At 34.5% G+C, this 22,989-nt stretch overlaps 2 pseudogenes; one reads left to right on the forward strand and one right to left on the reverse strand.

Moving 5' to 3' along the window:
• Positions 1 to 646: 646 nt before the first annotated feature.
• LOC148294402 (secreted RxLR effector protein 161 pseudogene) lies at positions 647 to 1,306 on the forward strand (annotated as a pseudogene).
• Positions 1,307 to 2,485: 1,179 nt separating this feature from the next.
• LOC110766549 (phospholipase A1-IIgamma pseudogene) lies at positions 2,486 to 3,878 on the reverse strand (annotated as a pseudogene).
• Positions 3,879 to 22,989: the final 19,111 nt, after the last annotated feature.

A 22,989-nucleotide genomic window follows, 5' to 3' on the forward strand; every position in this document is an offset into this window, starting at 1 on the left:
TGCAGAAAAAGAAGAAATCTGGAGAAAAGCTATGGAAGAAGAAATTAAAACAATTGAGAAAAACGAAACATGGGAACTCGTTGATCGCCCACAAGACAAAGAGATCATTGGGGTTAAATGGGTCTATAAGACCAAATTTAATCCTAATGGATCGATACAAAAGCATAAAGCAAGGCTAGTAGCTAAAGGCTACTCGCAGCAGCCAGGCATAGATTATAACGAGACATTTGCACCAGTTGCAAGACTTGATACTATAAGAGCACTGGTAGCATTAGCAGCTCAAAAGAAATGGAGAATTTATCAGCTAGACGTAAAGTCTGCATTTCTAAATGGAGAGCTCGAAGAAGAAATATATGTGGAGCAACCACAAGGATTTATTGAGCAAGGAGGAGAAGATAAAGCACTCAAGCTAAAGAAAGCCTTGTACGGACTCAAGCAAGCACCACGAGCATGAAATAGCCGCATTGACAAATACTTCATCAACGCAGGCTTCAGGAGGAGCAAAAGCGAGCCTACTCTCTACACCAAAACTCAAGGTAAGTCCGATATCTTGATCGTCTCTCTATATGTGGATGACCTAATCTACACTGGAAACAATGAAGAAATAATTCAAGAGTTCAAAAAAGATATGATGAAAACATTTGAGATGAGTGACCTTGGGTTGATGCACTATTTTTTGGGCATCGAAATAAACCAAGAAAAAGATGGAATCTTCATATGCCAGAAAAAGTACACTGAAAATCTTTTGAAAAAGTTCAAAATGTACGGGTGCAAGACTGTAGCTACTCCACTTATCACCAATGAGAAATTCAGAAAGGAAGATGGATCAAGAAAAGCTAATGAATCAGTTTATAGAAGTCTCATTGGGAGCTTACTATACTTAACAACAACAAGACCTGACATCATGTACGCGACAAGCCTACTATCAAGATTTATGCAAAATCCAAGTCAAATACACTATGGAGCAGCAAAAAGAATATTAAGATACTTGCAAGGCACAATTGACTATGGCATATTGTATAAGCCTACTACAGATCCAAGACTATTTGGCTACACAGACAGTGATTGGGCTGGATTAGTGGATGACATGAAAAGCACATCAGGCTATGCATTTACAATTGGATCAGGAATATTTTCATGGTCATCAAAGAAACAAGAGACTGTGGCTCAATCATCAGCAGAAGTCGAGTACGTAGCAGCAGCAAGTTCAGCATGCCAAGCTATTTGGCTCAGAAGAATATTTAAAGACATGGGAGAGTGCCAACAAAAGCTACTGAAATACTTTGCGACAACAAGTCTGCTATAGCAATGGCGAAGAATCCAGTATTCCACAGCAAGACAAAGCATATCGCCATCAAGCATCACTTCTTACGAGAAGTCTCAGCAAACAAAGAAGTTGAGCTCAAGTACTGCAAGACAGAGGAGCAAATTGCAGACATCTTCACTAAGTCACTTCCAAGACCAAAATTCGAACTGCTACGAAGCATGCTCGGAGTAACACAAATGTGCATTAAGGAGGAGTGTTAAAAAGTAATACACATTTGTACTAGAATAATATAGAAAAATCAAGAAAGATTGAGAGAAAGTAGAAGTTAGAAATATCTATTAACTATAACTTGAGAAATCTAGAATCATGTGAAATATTATGGCTAAAGACAAATATCAATGGAGGAATTCTCTAGAGCAAGACTACATTAACTAGATATTATATTAGAATAATATAGTTAAGTCTAGAAAGTTATATAATCTAGTGGCTGTAAATGTACAAGCCAAGTCAGTGGAACTTGTGCTATGTCGGTTGTAATCTCCTATATATAGGCTTGATGCCTATACAAAATTGTAATCAAGTGAAAACTGAAGCTACAGCTTGTCTAACTCCCAGCCAACTCTTGTATCCAATTCTAAAGCCTTGTACCCTTCTTAATAAAATAAAATTATCTTGTTACCCTTTCAAAAGCTTTCTATTTCACATAAACAATTATCCTAAATAGTAAACTAACTATTCTCTAAGCCTCTCTTCTCCCTTCAACTAACAATATCCAGGGTCACAAGTCCCAAAGGATATTTTTGACCAAATTCAGTATCATTCTCGTATTGTATTCCCATTCTAATTTCTGATTTCATCCCACTTCTCCAAGCCTAAAGCAAGGGCTTACTTGGCACTGAAATTCTTAAGTTGCATGAAAATTAAACTTGGATGTGCATTTACCCCATCACCCATAAACAAGAAAAAACAAATAAAACAAAATATAAGTATAAGATCGACATTCAACATATCCAAAAGAAGATTTTATTGACCAGAAAGACTTACAAACAAGACAACAGAGGCTCCCACCGGAGACCCTTATTCACATACAAAGATACAAAGCAGTTAAATAGTAGAAAAGGGACTTGATATCATGACGTTCAAAGACATTATAAAGAACATATATAGAGTGAACTAATTTCCTTGCGCCATGATTAATTATTCGTTAATTAAAGACGATTAAGCTCTTTCATCATCATCTTCATCATCCTCCTCATGATCATCCAACACCCAGGAGCCATCTTCCCTTTGAGCCATAGAATAGTTCCTCTCAGTCATCCATTTAGGAAGTACATTAAGTTCATCCTTCAATCCGTCCAACGTTTTGTTGACTAAAGCAAGATCACGATTCACTTCCAACTTGAAATCATTGTTTTTCCCTTGAGTTCCTGCAACTCCATGCAAGTAAACCTCCAATTCATGCACGGTATCGTTAGGTTTCTCCAAATAAGGCGATTTGAGAGTGTCGATTATCAACTCTTGTCCAACATGGACAAAGTTTTCAAAGGGTGGTGTTTTTGGGATAAGATCCTGATCATTTGAGACACGCAAGACGTGAAGATTTTTGAGACCTGAGACGACGTCTTGGAAGCCTGAATCTCCAATACGAGGGCTGGCAAACACGATGGCTGTGACAAGGCCAACCTTGTTGGACTGGTTGTTTGTGGGCTTATTGTATCCGTTATAAGCAATATCCGTTGCGTTTAGAATTGCAATTGCAGCACCCATGCTATGGCCAGTGACAGTAATGCTAATCTCCTCGTCCTCGTATTGGTCTACTAGTTCTCTAACTGCATCTAGAACCTGTACAGAAACTTAGTGTTACGGATCCACTCAAATTATAACTCCCATTGGATTTTTGGTTCACAATTTATTTTTTAGTATCACGTGTCTGTGTGGATTCGTAACATCTCATTAGCAACTAGCAGTTTTAAAATTGTGTTGGACGCAAAATAAACTTCTAGTTGGTTTTATCAAGTCGGAAATTGATTAATAAATTTAGAAAGAAAAGTGAAAGAAATATGTATACCTGTTCTCTTACGCTAGCAGTTTTATTGTGCGGGGACGTAGCATCCACATCAGTATAATAGCCAAGCCAACCCAAGTGGACCTTAGGGTTATGGTCCTTGCCCAGTATATCAGAAGCTGAGACTAAATATGCCAGAAGGTCAAGAAGCCCTTCAGTATCCGACTTGGTTCCTCTCCAGGAAATCAGAATGTCCCTCCTCCCCAACACCTTGCTTCCTTCGTCAGTCGACACCGCAACAAAAGCCAGCCAGAATGATTTCCCATTGGCTAATTTTGTTGCTGCATAGCAATACTTCTTCACTGCGTACTTGTAGGGATTTCCAATCTACAAGCCCACCTTAGAGAATAAATTTTTCTTTGCATATCGGGAAAGTCCGAGGTTTTTTGAAAATGTGGGCTTGTCAATGAAGGCATCAGAAATAGCAGCGGCCCTTTCACCGTAGTGAATGATATAGCGGCGGAGATCGATGTTGAGAGGGTCCAATAAACCCTCCCACTCATTCTCGCCGCTCAAAACTCTCCACTTCTCTGCAAAACTAGCCATGATATGAATCAGCTAAAAAAATGTCTTTTGCTTAATAACAAGTTAACAACCAACCAGAAATGATTAACTTGTGTAATAATCTTGATGCATGCTCCTCTATTTATAGGTGGTGCGTGGTACTAGTTCCTGAATGTTTAAAATGATTGTACATTAATTTATTTTCAAAAACTACAACGTGAAGAAGATGTGGGTTTTCACACAACTTTATCTCTTTCTCTTGACCCAAAAAAAACAAAAAGAAAAATAAATTAAGAGACATATTTTTTATTATATTTTTTGTTGTTGTTGAAGTTCTCTAATCTAATAATAAACCTTTTTTTTTAACAACAAACTAACTTTTATATAATAAAAAAACTAATTTAATATATGTAAAAATAACCATGTTTTATATGTTTAATTATTACTTCCTAGTATATCTAAATATATAGAATTAAGACCAACAGGAGTTGGTCCAAGTGGAAGGGGCTTGGATCCTTTAAACAAGAGGTCCTGGGTTCGATCCCAAGCGCTTGCGAATAGAGCAGACTTTGTTGGGAGAGGTCCCCGCTTTGCGCCCGACAGTACCTCGAGGGTTAGTCCCCGCAATCACGCGGGGGATACCTTGGTTTTCACCAAAAAAAATATATATATAGAATTAAGTTAAACATATTTATGTTTAGAGAAAATGGCATCAACTTTTTTTGTTGTTGGTTTTTTTGGTGTTTTCACAAAATATATGAGGGCAATTTGGATAGAAAAATGTCCATTCCGATTCATCTATGCCCAATCCCACTTCCCCCATCTAAAATGCCATTGCCCCTATATTAAGAATTAGGGAAATGCTAGGCTTACCACATTTTTATACCATATTATGTACCACATCTCTAATAGAGATAGAGCTCACCAATACAATGAGGCCCATCTCTATTAGAGAGGTGGTATACAATGTGGTATAAAAATGTGGTAAGCCTAGCATTTTCCTACGAATTAAGGTCATGATTACATGTGGGCTCACATCACTTTTCATTCCCAACATGTAAATAAACAAAGGAGTGGTCAGGAATGGAAATGACTCTCATTCCTCTCAATCACTTTTCTTCTACTATTGCTTCCATAACATTCTCATGAACAAACAAAAAAAGGCTAACAACTTCTTAAGTATTATGTTCTCTCTTTTTACCCATCAGTTCTCCTGCTCGACAGTACGATAATTCCATAAAATTTTACTTCTGATTGATTCCTATTTTAACTCTCATTTTCTTTTTCAATCAATCCTCTCACTTTACATGCCTCACTCATTTTCTCTACACATGCACATGCACATGCATAAGTATATGAAATCCTTCAAGTTATAATTTTTTTTTTGTTGAGAAAATGGATTTCATTAACACATCAAGAATAATGTAGAAGATGTGATGGCGTGCAGACAATGTGGCATCATTAAAACCTTTTTAAGGAAAACCCAAAGGGATAAAACCTCTGAGCAAATTCTAAGGACTCAAAATGTAAGTTTGACCTCTGATAAAACCACTTTAGCTTGGTCATATTCATACTAGTCTGCTAACACAAAGAATGAGAATTCTTACTAAGCTCATTGATGGCTTGATTATTCCCTTGAATTTTCTTTTACCCCCAAATGAAATATGAAGTAAGTTTTATAGAGGAAGAAGGAGGGGGTTTTCTGAAAAGGGTGGTGGTGACTCTGGATTGAAGGAAGGGGTGTAGCTGGAGATGGTGCTTAAGGGTATGGGCCGAGGAAGAGGTGCAACTGGGGATGGTTGCTAGATATTGGTCGGATTCCCCATGGACGGGTTGCTTTCAAAGAAGATGATAGGGACATCGTCATCGTGGTTGGTGATGTCGCTCAATAGGGTCTTGAAGATGTTGGGTTGAGCTGAAACGACTTCATTGTTTTGGCTCTTTAATTGTGTTTCTTCCTTCTCATTATTTGGTGTTTCAAATTTTTAATTAAGAATTCTAATCTTATCTCTTAATTTTGAATGTAATTTTTAACTTTATCGTAACAACGAAATTATATCATCACCAAGTCCATATGTCACATCATTTTTTGACAGTTATCTTTAACAATGAAATTATCATTATTTCGTAAATGTGCCAACACTAAAATGTTCAAATTGAAGAACACAATTTAACCATGCAATTTGATGAAAGATTCAATGTACTAAGCAGAAATTAACCTTATAATATATTACTTCGTTTTCCACTCTTCTTTTTCTGCTGAATATTGAAAGATGTACAAGACCAGCCTTGGTGGAAAACCATGTCCTCGTTCATGGCCCTCATTAGAAATTATTATCTTTACATAAAGTGTGATGTAATCGATAGTGACAACATCTACATTCGCACCATGTGATTATCTAATTAACGACTCTATTTTCTAACACATTGAAATTATGGAGTTTTCTACATTTTTAAATTTCTAACTTGGTGAGTTCCTCTAAAATATAAATATATCACTTCAATTCAATAAATTTTTTTCAAGAAAAATTGCATTTCTTTGCTCAACTCAAGAATAACATTTCTAACATAAGTGGGTTAAATCAGTTGGTCAAAATAGTGTGTTGGTCCTTTGCACTTTAATTCGATCTCGCACTCTGAATATAAAATTAAAATCTTTATAAAATAAAAAATAAATAAAAAACTGTTTACCCGTTTTGATATAGTTCCTGTGGAGGTAGGGTAAAGTTCCTCATTGACCCCAAAATCATTGATGGTCAACAAGTCAACTTTTTTTCGTGTGCGAGCGTGCCACTATTAACGGTTTAAAAAACCCTAACACACTTATGAAAAATAATAACTTGCACCCCAAGCTATTGACTTTGATCAAGTGATTGTGAATTTGGGTGAGGAATATCTCTCAAGTAAGTTCTTTTCTTGCCTCAAACGGGTGATGACTTTATAATTTCCCACAGTAAAATTGGTAAGTCTAGCCAAAAATGAATGTTCAAAATAAATCAAACTAGTTCAAAGAGAACTGTCTATTACACAATTTAAACAAAAGAGAACTACCAAGGTCTAGAAGGGCATCAGAACGTTGGACTTCGATTTCTGCTTGGATTGTCATCTGTGACTCAGGCTGGACTGGATATATATATATGCTGAAATTGTACGTCAACACCTTCAACTAATGGGGATCAGCTGGAAATCGATACCAATGTTGAGATTGGCAGAGCTTTCATCAGATTTAGCCATAGAGAGGTTTGTTGAGTAGGCAGAACTGAGATCTCTCCGGTCTGGATTGGATTGGAAGTGACTGGATTGGCGATTGCTGGCATGGAATTGTACTTCAGTACCTGTTCTGCTTAACTATGGATCACCCAAGAGCTATTCTGGTGATTCTGAGACAACAAGGTATCTCTGGAAATTTGTTGAGGTTTCCATATTATGAAAAACCCGAACTCCACTTGATTCACTTGTTCTAAACCAAATTTGTAAAGAGAGAAATCTCGTTTCCTTTGTGAATGTTATGCTTATGAATATGTGTTAAGTGTTCAGAAGGGTGGTGATGGTACACATCTGGTTAAAGTGGTGAGCAAAAATGCTCCCAAACTTTGACAACAATAAAAAAAAACATTTGGTATCATATGGATAAGATTTTGTTACTTTTTTTTTTCTTGGACGGGTCCATTTTGACAACTCTTTTTTCTTTGATGAAATGGAATAATTATAATATCATATGTGCAAAAAGAAAAATAATTACTCATTGGGTATAAAAAAAACTAACACTAAAATAAAGTCTAATCTTATGGAAAACCTTTTTAAAACTAGTAAAATAAAGGGTAAACTGCCGAATATCCCCTGAACTATCACGTTAGTTGAAATCTACATCATGAATTAATTTTTCAGCCAATTTAGCCCTCATACTAAATTTTATTGCCAATTTACCCCCCACTGTTAGTTTTTGGCAATTTCCATCTAACTCTCTGTTAAAAACACCACGTGAATGGCACATGCCAACCCTGCAACCCAAATTACCCAGCTCCCTTGTGCAAACCCTCTCTCTCTATCTCCTCGTCTCTTCTTCTCTCTCCTTGTTTCTTCCTCCTAGCCCTCTTCTTCTCTCTCCATGTACCCTTAGCAGTAGTCATCATCATCAGTACATGATATTCAGCAAAAGCCAATCTTCCAAGCAACCCAAGTTTCTCATCAAATTAAAATTAATTAACCAGCATTAATTCACACATATCATGCATGATTAATATCAGTTTTACTCTTTTTCTTTTTTTATGTTTTTGGAATTTTGATACTTGAGCATGCCCCTATGCTGAAGTAATAGCCTTGTCTCTCAAATCACTCATGGCAACATTTCTATGTGAGATCTGCAACAAAGTGTTTCAGAAAGAACAAAACCTTCAGCCCCTTCAGCTTCATATAAGAGGGCACAATTTACCATGGAAGCTAAAACAAAGGACAAACAAGGAGGTGAGGACGAAGGTATATATGTGCCCAGAACCAACACCCTTGAAACCCAGATTACCCTGTCCCTCCAAAACCCATATTACCAAGCCCCCAATTTAGATTTTCCGGCAATTGATTTTAGCCTCTTCTCTCTTCGATTGATTTCTCTCATTCAAGCTCTTTGGCGAAGCAGAGAAAACAAATAAAATTTTTGATGGTCTCCATTAGCTTGTTGGAATTGTGGTCAAGGCCAAAAACCCATCTGGGTTCGAGACTAGCAGAGAGAGACAAAATAAGAGAGAGGTTAAAAAAATCAATTTTTAATTCAACAATGAATCATGTGCCTGACATGTGACTTTTTTAACAAATATTTGGATGGAAATAGCCAAAAACTAACGGTGGGGGTAAATTGGCGATAAAATTTAGTATGAAGGCTAAATTGGCTGAAAAATTAATTCATGGTGTAGATTTCAACTAGCGTGATAGTTTAGGGGGGTATTCGGCACTTTACCCTAAAATAAAACCTAGGTAAATAGAAAAACAAATGCACTAAGTTAGACAATGCCACCTGTCCAACCACCCTACCCACTAAACTAATGAAAGTGATATCCCATTAACAATGCATGCTCCCACTTAGAGCAAGTCCACCCAAAAAGGCTAAGGCAAAGGCTGCCACTATTCACGTGAACAGTGGCAGCCTTGCCTTTTTTGGTTCCACCCCAAAAGGCAAGGGCAAGGGCAAGAAAAAAAAAAAAGATTATGCAACAAAATATAAACAATTTAGAAATGTAAGAAATAAAATGATTATGCAAGAAAAAAATAAATATGGAAGAAAATATAAAAAATTTACAAATGCAAGGAAAAAAAAATGATTACAATTTACAAATATTGGAAGGAGAAGAGTTTGTATGAGGATTTGGTATGGAAAGTGAATAAAATTGTTATGTATTTATAGGGAAAACATCCATAATTTTTTGGTATTTTTTTATTAAAAAAATTTTGAAATTTTTTTAGAATTTTTTTAAATTTTTTTGGATTTTTTTCGCTCGCTGACGTCAGCGCCTTCGGGCTTGAGCCCAGGCAGAAATTGCCTGTGGGCTTGCCCAGGTTGGTGGGACCCAAGTCTTGCCCGGGCTGCATGTGGTGCGCTAGAGGGTCTTTTGGTTTGGCAGGGGGCCTTTTGCCCGGGTTGGAGGCATGCGCTGGACATGCTCTTAAAGAATAAAGCAAGTAAGCAAAAGCACTGCTAAACGACACGTCGGATGAATGGCAAAATGTGCAAAAGGTTGAAAACCGCATGACGCAGTATGAATGAATCACGTACTTCATTGAATTTCAAGAGATACGACACAAGACCCACACCTAAAAATAAAAACCATGATTGATGCTTGATTGCTTCAAAGTTTGAAACTTTCTGGGATCGTGAGATCTTGCTTGATTTTGTCAGTATGACTGAGAGTTTTGTTTTCGATTGGATTTTTGGCTGTCTTTGATCAAGTTCACATCCTTCTATATTTATAGGGAATCTGCATGGGTGATTATTCCTTAATATTTGGAGGACACTTGTTGAGAGGTTTCTCTGCTCCAGCAAAAAAGGGTAGTAGTTATTCTGACAAGAAAAGCCCCCATCAAGAGTCAGCTTTCATGATGATCAGTTTTGACCTTCTGACAACCAACTCTCTTATTTCTTGTTCGTCTCTTGTAAACCAAGTTTGTACTGATGAGACCCTTACGAGTATGGGAAGGAAACTTGGCCCTCTTTTCTAGCATTTAATGGTTATGGGGAGTGGTTTTTGATTTCACATTTCTACCAACTCCCCTGTATGTCCTCTACCCTTTTCTCATGTTGACGTCTTGTCATTGGGATCACATGGGTATTTGTGGCAAGAAAATCCTCCCCTTTATCTGCTGATTTGATCTTTGAATTAGTAATCAACGATGACGATCAAACCTTGAGCCTTTGGAAAAAATGGTTATGAATTAAACCAATTGAATATGGCTTTTTCATATTAAATCACCATTAATGGTAATTAACCTTTAACCTGTGAAAATTTATTTTGTAATTGGTTCGAAATGGTCTGGGCCTTTAAAACATCCTGGGTTGACTTCCGATTTTGGTAAAACAAAGCCCAAACCCCTGTCGTTGATATGGTCCAGTACCCATATGGGTTGGCGCACGGAAATTAGGCCCAAACAAAAACAATTACCAAAATTACCAATAAGCACAACCTTAGTAAAACCTGGAAGCTCACATGAGGGTTCTTTTTTCCTCTTTTGTTTGGTTCAACCTGAGGGTCACCTTCTGGAAGAAGGACAAGCTTTTGTTTACAACAATTAGCTTCTGTACTTTGTGATTTTTGTTTTGCAATTGATTCTTGCTCAATAAAATATTTGTATTATTAAAAACAATGCAAAAGAAAGAAAAAGAAAAAGATTCCTCAACAAAAAAAAATCTCTTAGCAGAAGAAACAAAAAGGGGGAAAAATAATTAAGTAATTTAGAAATTTAAAGATTAAAACAAAAACAAAATCCAATAATGGATTCAAAAATTAGACGACAAAAGAACAAATAAATTTGAGAAATTAAGGGCTCGTTTGGGAGTGCTTTTGGAGCAGCGAAAAGCGCTTCTAAATGGGTGAAAGCGCTTCTGTCTTTTAAAAATGGTGTTTGGCAAAAATTGCAAAAGCGCTTTGGGTGAGATCCAAAAGCACTTAGAGTGGTTTTGGAAGAAGCACTTGAGAGGTGCTTCTTCTTAAAAGCGCTGCAGGACAAAAACAAGGGAAGCACTTGGCTCCTTTTAATGAAACTTTTAAAATGCCGAAGATACCCATATTTAATTTTTTTAAATGCCAAAATACCCTTTCTTTCTTTTTTTTTTCTCTCTCTTTTTCTCTCCTATTAAAATCAAAATAATACCCACGAAAATTATATTATAATTTTAGAGAAATTGAGTGTGAAAGTTTGAATTTAGTGCACTACGTTGGAACTCTGCTTGATGGGACGAAGTCCGAGTCGACCAGAGACAGAGACGAGCCTCTCAATTTGAATTCTTTATTGGTTATTATTCTGTGTTAGCATGTAATCACAGTTCTGTCAACCTCAATTTTGATGTTTTTATTGGAATTTTGTTGTTAATGCAGTCAAGTATCGGGTGGCGTTGGTTGATGGTACTATTGTTGCAGAGACACCAGAAGAAGGAATTGAATTCTATGTGAAGAAAGATGGTATTTTCTTTTTTTGTTTTAATCTGATGTGATTTTAATGGGGAAAGGCAATTCCTTTGTGATTATACCAATTTGTAATAATTGAATAACGAGGGGTTTGTGTCTGTTTCATGCCATTTTTGTTCAGCATTGCCAAAAGCAATCAAGACAATGAAAATGGCATGAAACAGACACAAACACCATTTTTGTTTCATGCCATATATATATACATACATATGTTTATATTATTTATAATATACATATATACATGTATATACACATACATGTCACATATATTATAAAATACATATGTACACATACATAATACATGTATTTATACATATATACATATACATAGATAGTTTTGAAAAAAAAATAAAAATCTAGTCCTAGTCCAAGCGTACACCAAACACAGGATAAGTGTTATCCAACTTAGACCAAGCCAAGCCAAGCCAAGACAGTCCATAAGCATAGTCCATGCCAAGACAGTCCTGTGTACCAAACGAGCCCTTTCATTCTAAAGTTCCATGTTTTTTTTTTCCATAACTGCCATAGTTTTATAAAAATTTTGCTGACAACGTCGATATTTTCATGTTTTTGGACCACTTATATTTTCAAAACCATCAATATTTAAGACCCCACACATATCCCCACGCTCTCCTTCACACATATATCTTCTTAGTTTGTTTGTATGTAAGGTAAATTTAGCCAACCACATTTTGAAATTCTGGGTCCATTCCTAGCCTGTGTGGCTTATGGTCTTTATAGACATATATTTATCTTCAGTTAAGTGCATTTTTTATAAGAAGTACTTTCAGTCTTTTTCCTTTAACTCGGTGAGTTAAGGTATATTGTGCTGTTTGGGTTTAACAAATTGGGGGAAATCTTCGACCAAAAAAAAAGGGGGAAATCTTGGGTTGAAATTTAAATTGTGAGGTATGAGGTGAATAAAAAAGACAAACCAAATTAAAATGAAACAACAACTTACCAAAATATTTTGGTACTCTATCAACTTGATTACATATCCTTGCCATCATAAGTCAAAATACGGTACTCACTCAATTGATTCAGGCTTCAATATAGCATCCAATCTGTGACACTATACCTCACAATTCCGATTTCAAAGCCAAGATTAAACGTGGGTACAGCCAAGATTAAAATGGTGAATTTAATTTTAATTATTAAATTACTTTGATGCCCTATTGAGTGTTTTGAGTTTTTATTTTAATTTTTTTAATGAGGTTTTGGGGTTGAACTTGTTTTAAGAAATCGATGACAATTTTGTAATTTATAGGAAATTCGAAGCCTCTTTGTTATGTTGTAAATGGGCTTTGGTTGTGTTTCTAAAATTCATTTCATGTAGGATTTTTTATTTTATTTTATAATTTGGGCTTCTATATTGGATATAATAGTGAATTTTTCTTTAAATAATTGATTTGGTGAGTCACCTAGGGAAAAAAATGTTTCGATAGAAGTTCAAATCTATGACCACCTTCTCACTCTACAAATTTGGTCACCATTTTCTCACTCTTCAACTTAGTTTTCTCTATTAAAAATTTAAACATATTGTTATGCATTGGGAGAAGATAAAGAACTATGAAGAGTTTGTTGGAAGGCAAACTTTTTTAAGTAATTAACAAACTATACTCTTCAAATTTCCACTTAGGTCAATAAAATACAATTTGAAAAAAGAAATTTGTTTCTTCTCTTGATGCCACATTCAACCTTCATATAAAGTAACAAACTAATAATCTAATTATATTAAAAGTAAATGTGTGTGATAAAGCATAATAATAAATGTTGATAACCAATAATAAAATATCAAGTAGAAAAAAATAATGAAATTAATATAGGTCGTTTGATTCGGTCTTAGTCCATTTGCAGTATGTTTAAATTTAACTAAACAAATTTAAAAGAAAAGAGCATTATCTGACTTTCCCATAAAATTAGAAGACAACCACCTCCAATTTTCTTTTAAGAATCCAAACCGTCTATTTTTCAAGTAATTTTTGCATGTTCTGGGTACACCAGCCAGTTGGTGTTCCATCTAGTGTACCTAGAACATAAAAAATTTATCCTATTTTTCAAGTCTTCATTCATAAATTATCATTGCAAAAAATTAGACAAATTGAAAACCATTAAGTCATCTAATTGTGACCAACAAAATAGAGTAACACAATGCGTCAACAAAATACTAAAAAATAGACGGTTTGAAATTCTTTTTTTTTTTTTTTAATTTTATTTTTAGCAGAGATAATATTTGGTGGAATATCTAAAAACTAGACGATTCATATCACTGAAAAACATTGCGTGTAAATAGTGCAACGCTCTCACTAAAATAAGAACTTGGGCTTGGGCTTGAATTTACATGCTTTAGCTACTTCCGCAAGTCACGAATTTGGGTGATTCTTAGGCCCACGTTTGATTCCACACTCTCATGTCGTATTGCCCATAAATAATTATTGTTGTCTTAATAGAACTAGTTGTAAGCTGGATATGAAATTATGAATCACCATGCAACCAAACAGATCACGTCACCACTTTTAGATTTCAAAAGTATGTTGGGCAAACGTTGATTCATTCATGGTTGATGTTCCTGATTTGTCATTTATATTAGTTTTGCAGCTAAAAATGGAGAAGGGGACAGGAGATGAAGGTTTGCCTACTCTATAATATCATTGGCCTGGACCAACATTTGCATAATTGAACTCAACCCACCTTTATATATGTTCAAAATTCAAAACTTTTTTTTTTCGATGTTAGGAAAGGGGAGGGAATTTCTCTCACACACATTGCCAAGGTATCATGAAAGTTCAAATATGAGACCACTGATCGGCAAGTCAAAACTCTTTTCCACTAAACTAGACCCCATTGACATTCAAAGCCCTTTTATAGCATCCTACAAACTGGCTATGGTTAAACTTGAATGTGTAACCCTAACACAACTAGTAAAATAAGCAAGATCCTTAAAAATATGTATTTAATGGGTGAAGCATGGAAAGGCCCAGCCAAAAGAGGATCTGGTTCCCCACCATTTGTCGTGGAAGAGGCAAAGGGGCCTGTTAAAATTTGGACCATAGAAATGAAGTCCATCTCAAGTATATCAAATTCTATGGTGGACAACTTAGGGCCAGTTTGGCATTGCTGTGCTGTGAAAATAATCGCTGTCAGATTTGCTGTGAGAGAAAGCAGTTTTGCGTTTGGTAAACTTTTTGTTATAAGTGCTGTTTGTACAATAATCAGTTTCGAAGTGTTTGGTAATTTTTTTTGTGAAAGTGCTGTGAGCTGTGTATAATGACTAAAAAGGGCATTATGTTGAATGAATTTTCTCTTCAAGTACAAAAGAAAATAATAGGTATACAAATAAAAATAGCATGACCCAAAAAAAATATACAAGTACAATACATTAGAAAATAATAGGTATACAAGTGAATTACAAAACAAACCAGACTAGCCACAACTCAAATGCAATGCATAGATGTTTATCTAATCTAAACAGTGTGTAGATGTTCATCTATCTCAAATGCAATGATATAGGAGCTTACTTGTACAAATAAGTAGCAAAGCCCAAACTGATACAGATCAATAAAATATCAATACAGAAATTTCGGCTGACCTCATCTATAACAAAAACAAAACTTGTATTAGATCTAGCAACAAAGAAACAAAAATAGGAACATAAAAAAATACACAAATAAAAACCAACAAATGGAAAACATAAATGTGTTTAGGAGGAGAAATTGGGCACATCAGTAAGCTATCGTTGAGATATGAACAGATTTGGTTGGAACCTGTAAAAGCTTAAACAGTGACCACCCTAAATAGATGACTCGGTGTCAGTCGAACTCGAGAGTTGTTGATCCTTAATTGTATTACAAAGCCAACAAGTTCTAAAGTCACTCTTTCCTTTTCAAAGGACAAATGCTAACCTTGCAAAGTCAATCAATTCATTTAGTCTAATGCTAGATTGATTAGACTCATTGCTGGAGCATTAAGTCCAAACAAAGTATGAACTATTGACCAGAAAAGATAAAAAACAAGGTATGAACAATACAACCATTTCTCTGTAACCAGATTGAAATATCAGAGTTTTCAAACCACCCATAATCCCTTGGATTCAACTCCATCCTCTAGGGGCATGACATTTTATATATCTTTAATTATTTCGACACTTCACAATTATTTTTTTGAATTTTTGAAAAGAAAAATTAATCCCATGAAGTCTAGAACCAGCGAACCAACAATGGCTAGCTAGGTCAATTTGATGTGTCTCTGGAGCCCGGGCACAGAAGAAGCAGGATTCAACATCACGAGCCCAGGCACTAAGAACACAACCGTCATATTATAGAAAACCAACAACAACAACAATTGATACTTAAAACCCTAAAAATGAAAGAGAAAGAAGGAAGAATGAAATTGAGAAGAAATAAACACAATAAGCCTCTTACTTGAGTCTTGTGGCTTCTTAGGAGTGTGATTCAATTGATCAAACAAGAAAAAAAAATGGAGGAAGAATGGAAGAGAAGGAGAAGAGTGCCCTATGGCCTAGGAAGGAGAAGACGCACAAGAAGAGGAGAGCGTGAAATCATATTGGGGTATTTTCGAAATTTTGTAATTTTCATTAAACTCAGCGGCTTCTTAAATCTGATTACTGTATAATCAGAAATTGAAAGCAGCTCATTAGCTGCTTTTCTTTATTGCTTTCTCCCACAGCAATTTTTAATAATAAGTGATTTTCTCATAGGTTACCAAACGGGTTGGGCTTCCTAAAATTTTAAAAAAATCACTTATCACCCTAAATAAGTAATGCCAAACAGGTACTTAGCCGAAATTGGACACTCAATGAAAAACTATATAAGATTATATTAGATTTTTCTTCTGACAAAAAAAAAAAAAAAAAGACTAGATTTTCTCAATTCTCCAAAGTAAAAAGTTCAAAAAGAAACTAAGATCCCAAATAACTTTTCATGAGCTATGCATCTCCTCGAAGAATTGCTTTCCGCAATAATATGCCTCAAATCTTCCCCTTTGATTTATGGGGTCCATTATATTTTAGACATGCATTGGATCTAATTAATTAAGGTCTTGTCAATGAAATCATTGAAAGGGAATAAAACATAGTTGCTCTGCAGCCTAGTTGGTTCCCTGGTTTTTCTTTTCTTTTTTCATTGGTACAAGAAAGGTCAAATGGGGAGCTTAGGATTTAAGTAAATGTACTCAATTACTGTATCTACGAGCATTCACTAGTCTCTTTTTCTTTTTCTTATTTATAAACTTTTTTTGAAGTCAAAAAATCTCGATTGATTCAGCTTTTTCACCTCTACCCATGTGGGCAGAGGTTACGCTAACAAAACCATAGGAAACTTACAATTCTATAAGAATTTATACAATATCATTTAAAATATGAAAAAAGTTGTTCATGTTGTGACAGCTAAGTTATTCATTTTTTTATATATTAAATCAACTTTATTATTATTATTTTAAGCAGACTGGGTTATTTAAATGTTTGTATCAAATAATGATGGACCCTAATGCTTAATGTGGAGTTAATTAAATTCGAATAAGGTTACACTTTCACTACTATTAGGTGGAAAAATGATTTAAGAATTATGAAGAACTCGTATTTTTATTATTTCTTATAACTTAAAAAATATCCACCCTTTACAACCCAAAATTACAAGTGGTGGGTCCTGAATCAAAGCATTTGGTATCATATGTCAACGTGTCCATAATTCAGTGGTAAGAGTATTTGCATGCACATTAGTGGTCTCAGCTCCAATGACACATCTCCTTCTTCCTCAAATTTTGGGAAATATTGTTGCTCACCATTTAACTCAAGGAGTACTCTCATCACCCTTCTCAATACTTGACACGTGTCCATAGGCATAACTATGGTTAAGTCTTTCCTTTGTATTTGTGGAATTATGGTTATATTTATGAACACGTGACAAGTGTTTAGAATGATGGTGATGGTACACATTTGGTTAAAGTGGTGAGCAAAAATACTTTCAAACTTTAATAACAACAAAAAAAACATTTGGTATCACATGGATTAGATTTTGTTCATTTTTTTTTTCTTGGACGGGTCCATTTTGACAACTCTTTTTTCTTTGATGGAATGGAATAATTATAATGTCATATCTGCAAAAGAAAAATAATTACTCATTGGACCAAAAAAAAAAAACTAACACTAAAATAAAGTCTAATCTTATGGAAAACCTTTTTAAAACTAATAAAATAAAACTTAGGTAAACAGAAAAAAAAAAATTAATAATAATTTGCACTAAGTTAGACAATGCCACCTATCCAACCACCCTACCCATTAAACTACTGAACGTGATATCCCATTAAACAATGCATGCCCCCACTTAAAGAATAAAGCAAGTAAGCAAAGGCACTGCTAAACGACATGTCGGATGAGTGGCAAAATGTGCAAAAGGTTGAAAACCGCGTGACGTGGTACGAATGAATCACGTGCTTCCTTGAATTTCAAGAGATACGACACAAGACCCCCACCATAAAAGTAAAAAGTTAAAAACCATGATTGGTTCTGCTCCACATACTGTGCTTTCACCCCTTTAAAAATTAGTTATGGGGCCCTTGGGTCTCTCTCTACTCGCTCTTGCGCGCAGCCCACGTGCTCGTAAGTTCGGGGCCACGACGCCGTAGGCATTCCCGGTCTGGTCATTGATGGTTACAATTTTATACGCGGGGGTCTCCTCTTTTGTTTTAGTTTATTTGACCTGAGTAGTGGAGGATCCAAACACATGGTTTGTGCGGGGAAAAACTTACTTATCACTGGCTATTTACACCCTAGTTCCTATATCATAAATTACGTGATTTTATGCTATAGAAATTTGGTGAGAATATTTGTCGCACATTGATAAGTTAAGGGATCTAACTCGAGTTTGTAAAGAATTGGGCTACTCTACCCATTAAGCCATCTCCAACACATTTAGTTATAAACCCAAATTTCCCCCCTCCAAATAGTAACTATTTGGGTTTTGCCCAGACTCAAACCGTTTTTTCACCCAACCTTTCAGACTCAAATTTTAAGTCTACAACTTTATTAAATGATTTAAGTCTATTTTTTCTTCATTTAATCTTTTTAAATAACTTCATAATTTAATTTTTTGAACAATTTGACCTAAAAAAATTAAAATTCCATAAATATAATTTTATGTGAGAAATAGGTGGGTATTTATAGAGTTTGGAGTGAGTTTTGGGGTTGGATATGATTTAGATTAATTTAAAATATTATTTTAACCGTTGGATTTAAATTTCAGTCTTTTGATCTTTTTTCTTACCGTTAAAATAGCTTAAATTTAATATGTATCATTGATTTGAGTTACTGTTAAAAAAAAATGAAAAAAAAAGTGCTGCGGCACCTAGCGCGATAGCTTCTGCAAGATCAGCAGCGCGGGCCCTATTGTTTCCTTCTCGCACATGGGCTGCATTATGGCTGTGTGGGCTCCACCAAAAAAAATTCAAGTCCAGATAATAGCTGGACTGGTATTTGGCCCAAAGTTTGGGTTTTTCCAAATTTTAGCCCCTTATTTTTCTTGGGTTGGGAAAAAAATTGCGCTAAAATTTAGGATTTTTTAGATTTGGCCTTATGGATTGGAGATGGCCTTACCAATTAGTTTTGATGTGGAATCTCAACTTCTCTTCAAAACTTGGGTGTATACACTCGGGATAGGCAATTCCCTCCTCTCATGTGCGGCACACCACAAATATTTTTGTATGACCACTTGTTGATATTTATCTAATTCATTGTACTTGGGACTTTTTCTTCTTCTTCTTCTCTGTTTTTTTTTTTGTTAAATTTTTTTTTGTATGACCACTTGTTAACACTTATCTAATTCATTGTACTGGGGATTTTGTTTTTCTGTAAGCATTTTTTTTTATATATTTTGGTTAAACTCAGCGAGGTTTTTTTGATTTTTTTAATAATTAGTTTGGCAAACTTGTGTGTATTTATTTTTATTTTTACTTTTTGGATGATCCTTCCTATTGAGAGGGGCAATAGTATACTAAACTCCTACACACTACACGGATATTAGGACTCGAACCCAAAACCTTACCTAGGGAAGCAATTACTCCAAACCACTACACTAACCTTAAACTTGTGTGCATTTATTAGGATAAGTTAAATTGAGTCGTTTTAAAACGGATTTCGAGCCTCTACATTTAAAGGTTGTGCATTTATCCGTATTTCGCATCATCTAGGCCATTCAAATAATCTTACGGTTTAAAACATGATATCATCAACATAAATGTTTAACATTATATAATATGTTTTAAATTAAAAACTGTTTAAAATTTACAATTGGTTTATTGTTAAAGTAAAAATAATAAGAGATATTTAGTTATATACCCATTTTTAGCACTAAAACTATAAATAAACCCTACACCATTTAATTTCTATAAACAAACCAAAAAAAAACCCAAAAAATGACAGCTTGCCCTATTGAATTTAATTTTAATTATTAAATTACTTTGATGCCCTATTGAGTGTTTTGGGCTTTTTTATGAGGTTTTGGGGTTGGGTTTGTTGTAAGAAATCAATGGCAATTTTGTAATTTAAAAGCCTTTTTGTTATGTTGTAAATGGGTTTTGGGTGTGTTTCTAAAGTCCATTTCATATAGGGTTTTTTTTATAAATAATTTGGACTCCTATATTGGATATAATAGTGAATCTCCCAAATAATAAATACTAAAAACCCATTGCCTTCCAAAAAAGGTGAAGGAAGGGGTAGGGGGCTGTGAAGAATCGGGTAGGAGGAAGTTGGTCAACAAAACATTTTACATATCATCACAACCATTGATGTGGTGAAATTGCTTGAATTTTCTTTCATATCTATATATGCAAATGGGGTTGAGAAACCATTAATTGAACAAACCTCAATTAACCCTACAAGCACGCACAACGCCTCTATTGATATATTTCTTACTTATAATATTATGAAGCCAAAGCCCATAAATATATGAAGCCGAAGTATCAACCTAATATTAATTTAAAGCCAACATTGCAATCGCTATTCTAATTTCTAAATTGCTGACATCAGCATCAGTCTTTTCAAAGGCTTTTAAATAAGAGATATTTAGTCATATACTTATTCTCAGCACTAATGACATAGATAAATCATACACCATTTAATTTCTATAAACAAACCAAAAAAAAAAAAAACTCAATTTGTAATGTATAGGAAGTTTGAAGCCTCTTTGTTATGTTGTAAATGGGTTTTATGTGTGTTTCGAAAATTCATTTCATGTATGATTTTTTTTATTTATATAATTTGAGCCTCTATATTGGTTATAATAATGAATCTTCCTTTGAATAATTGATTTGGTGAGTCACCTAGTCAAAAAAAGTTTCAATAGAAGTTCAAATCTATGACCACCTTGTCACTCTGTCTCCACTTTCTCACTCTTCAATTTAGCTTTCTCTGTTAAAAAAATCAAACATATTGTTATGCACTGGGAGAAGATAAAGAACTAGAGTTCGTTGGAAGACAAACTTTTTTAAGTAATTAACAAACTTTACTCTCCAAATTTCCACGTAGGTCAATAAAATACAACTTGAAAAATGAAATTTGTTTCTTCTCTTGATGCTACATTCAACATTCATATAAAGTAACAACTAATAATCTAATTATATTAAAAGTTAATGTGTGTGATAAAGCATAATAATAAATGGTGATAATCAATAATAAAATAGCAAGTAGAAAAAAATAATAAAATTAATATAGGTCGTTTGATTCGGTCTTTTTTCAAATAAACCAAACCGAACCACACCACTCAAATTAATTTAATTTGACTGATTTAAATAGTTCATACGTTTTTTTGCTAGAAATGTGAAGTATAAAGTTAGCAAAGAAATTAAGAATAAAGTTAAAATGAAGACATTCGGCAAAAAAAAAAAGGTTAAAATGAAGACAAAGAAAATTCTAAAAATTGGCAGATTCATCAGCAGCAAGTGGCACCAAATCTCGACCCCCTACGTGTTGACGCCAAAGTGAAAGGCTCTCTTTTTTTTGTCGTTGGATGGAAGGCTGTTTTAAACACATGGAATATGTCTTTGCATAATAAAATATTTTTGTTGTTGGATGGAAGCCCAATTGTAGTTTTCTGAGAATTATAGTTTTCTTAGAGATTCTTATATTTTTATATAACCAGTGTGTAAAATTATTATTATTATTTAATTAGTAGGGTACAGTTGGGACCAAGTTAGATCAAGTGGCTTTTCAATATCTTGCACAAGATGTAAACTTGTTGTCATTTGTCTTTATTGAATTTGGTCATGTGTTTGGCAGCAAAATAATAAGGCTTTTTATCACAAAACGTCCCTGACGTTTGCGAAATTATCAGATTGCATCCTTAAAGTTTTTTTGTATCACTAATAGTCCCTAACGTTAATATAGGTGCTCTTAAATAGTCCTTCTGTAAAAAAAAACTGTTAAATCCAGGGATATAATCGTCAAATCAATCTAAAATTATAAAATATATATATAAATTTCTCTCTCCCCTCTTTTTTTTATTTTTTATTTATGTTTCCTTTCCTTCTCTCTCTCTCCTTCTTTTTTTCTTCTTTCTTCCTCTCCCCGAGTTCAGTCTTATCTCTCCTCTTTCTTTTTTATTTCCTTCCCTTCTCTCTTTCTTTTCTTCTTCTTTCTCCTTTCTTTCCCCGAGTTCACTCTTCTCTCTCACTCTTTCTTTTTTTCTTCTTCCTCTTGTCATGGGCATTTTTTTTCTTCTTCTCTCAGCTGGAAAACTGGGCATTTCCCCATTCTCTCTCCTTTATCTTTTTTTTTTCTTCATTCTCTTAGAATGATTTGGGTACAATGTGCAAGGGTTGGTTTGGGGCAAAAAGTCACGACGTCGGCTTCTATTGGCCTCTTCTTCTACCTTTGTTCAATTTTTATTTTTATTTTGGAAAAAAGCTGAAGAAAAAGAGAACAAAAAAATCCACAGACACAAACCCATTCGCAGGAAAATGAGCAACGACGATGGTAATCAGAATAGGAATAAGAAAGGCCAGTGGACACCGCCAAACAGACCCTACCAGGAGAAAGAGGAAGACATGAAGATTTGGGGAGAGAAAGAAGAAGGAGGAAGAAGAAAAAAAAGAAAGACAGAGAAAGAGAAGAGTGAATTCGTGGAGAGAAAGAAGAAAGAAGAAGAAAAGAAAGAGAGAAAGAAGAAGAAAGAAAGAGAGAAGGAAAGGAAATAAAAAAAGAGAGGAGAGAGGACTTTTTATAATTTTGGATTGATTTTACGATTATATCCCTGAACTTAACAGTTTTTTTGACAGAGGGACTATTTGAGAGCACTTATATTGACGTTAAGGACCATTAGTGATACAAAAAAACTTTAAGGATGCAATCTGATAATATAGGTCGTTTGATTCGGTCTTTTTTCAAATAAACCAAACCGAACCACACCACTCAAATTAATTTAATTTGACTGATTTAAGTAGTTCATACGTTTTTTTGCTAGAAATGTGAAGTA

The sequence above is a fragment of the Prunus avium genome, chromosome 5 (genome assembly GCF_965620075.1).
Source record: "Prunus avium chromosome 5, drPruAviu1.hap1.1, whole genome shotgun sequence".
Classification (NCBI taxonomy): domain Eukaryota; kingdom Viridiplantae; phylum Streptophyta; class Magnoliopsida; order Rosales; family Rosaceae; genus Prunus; species Prunus avium.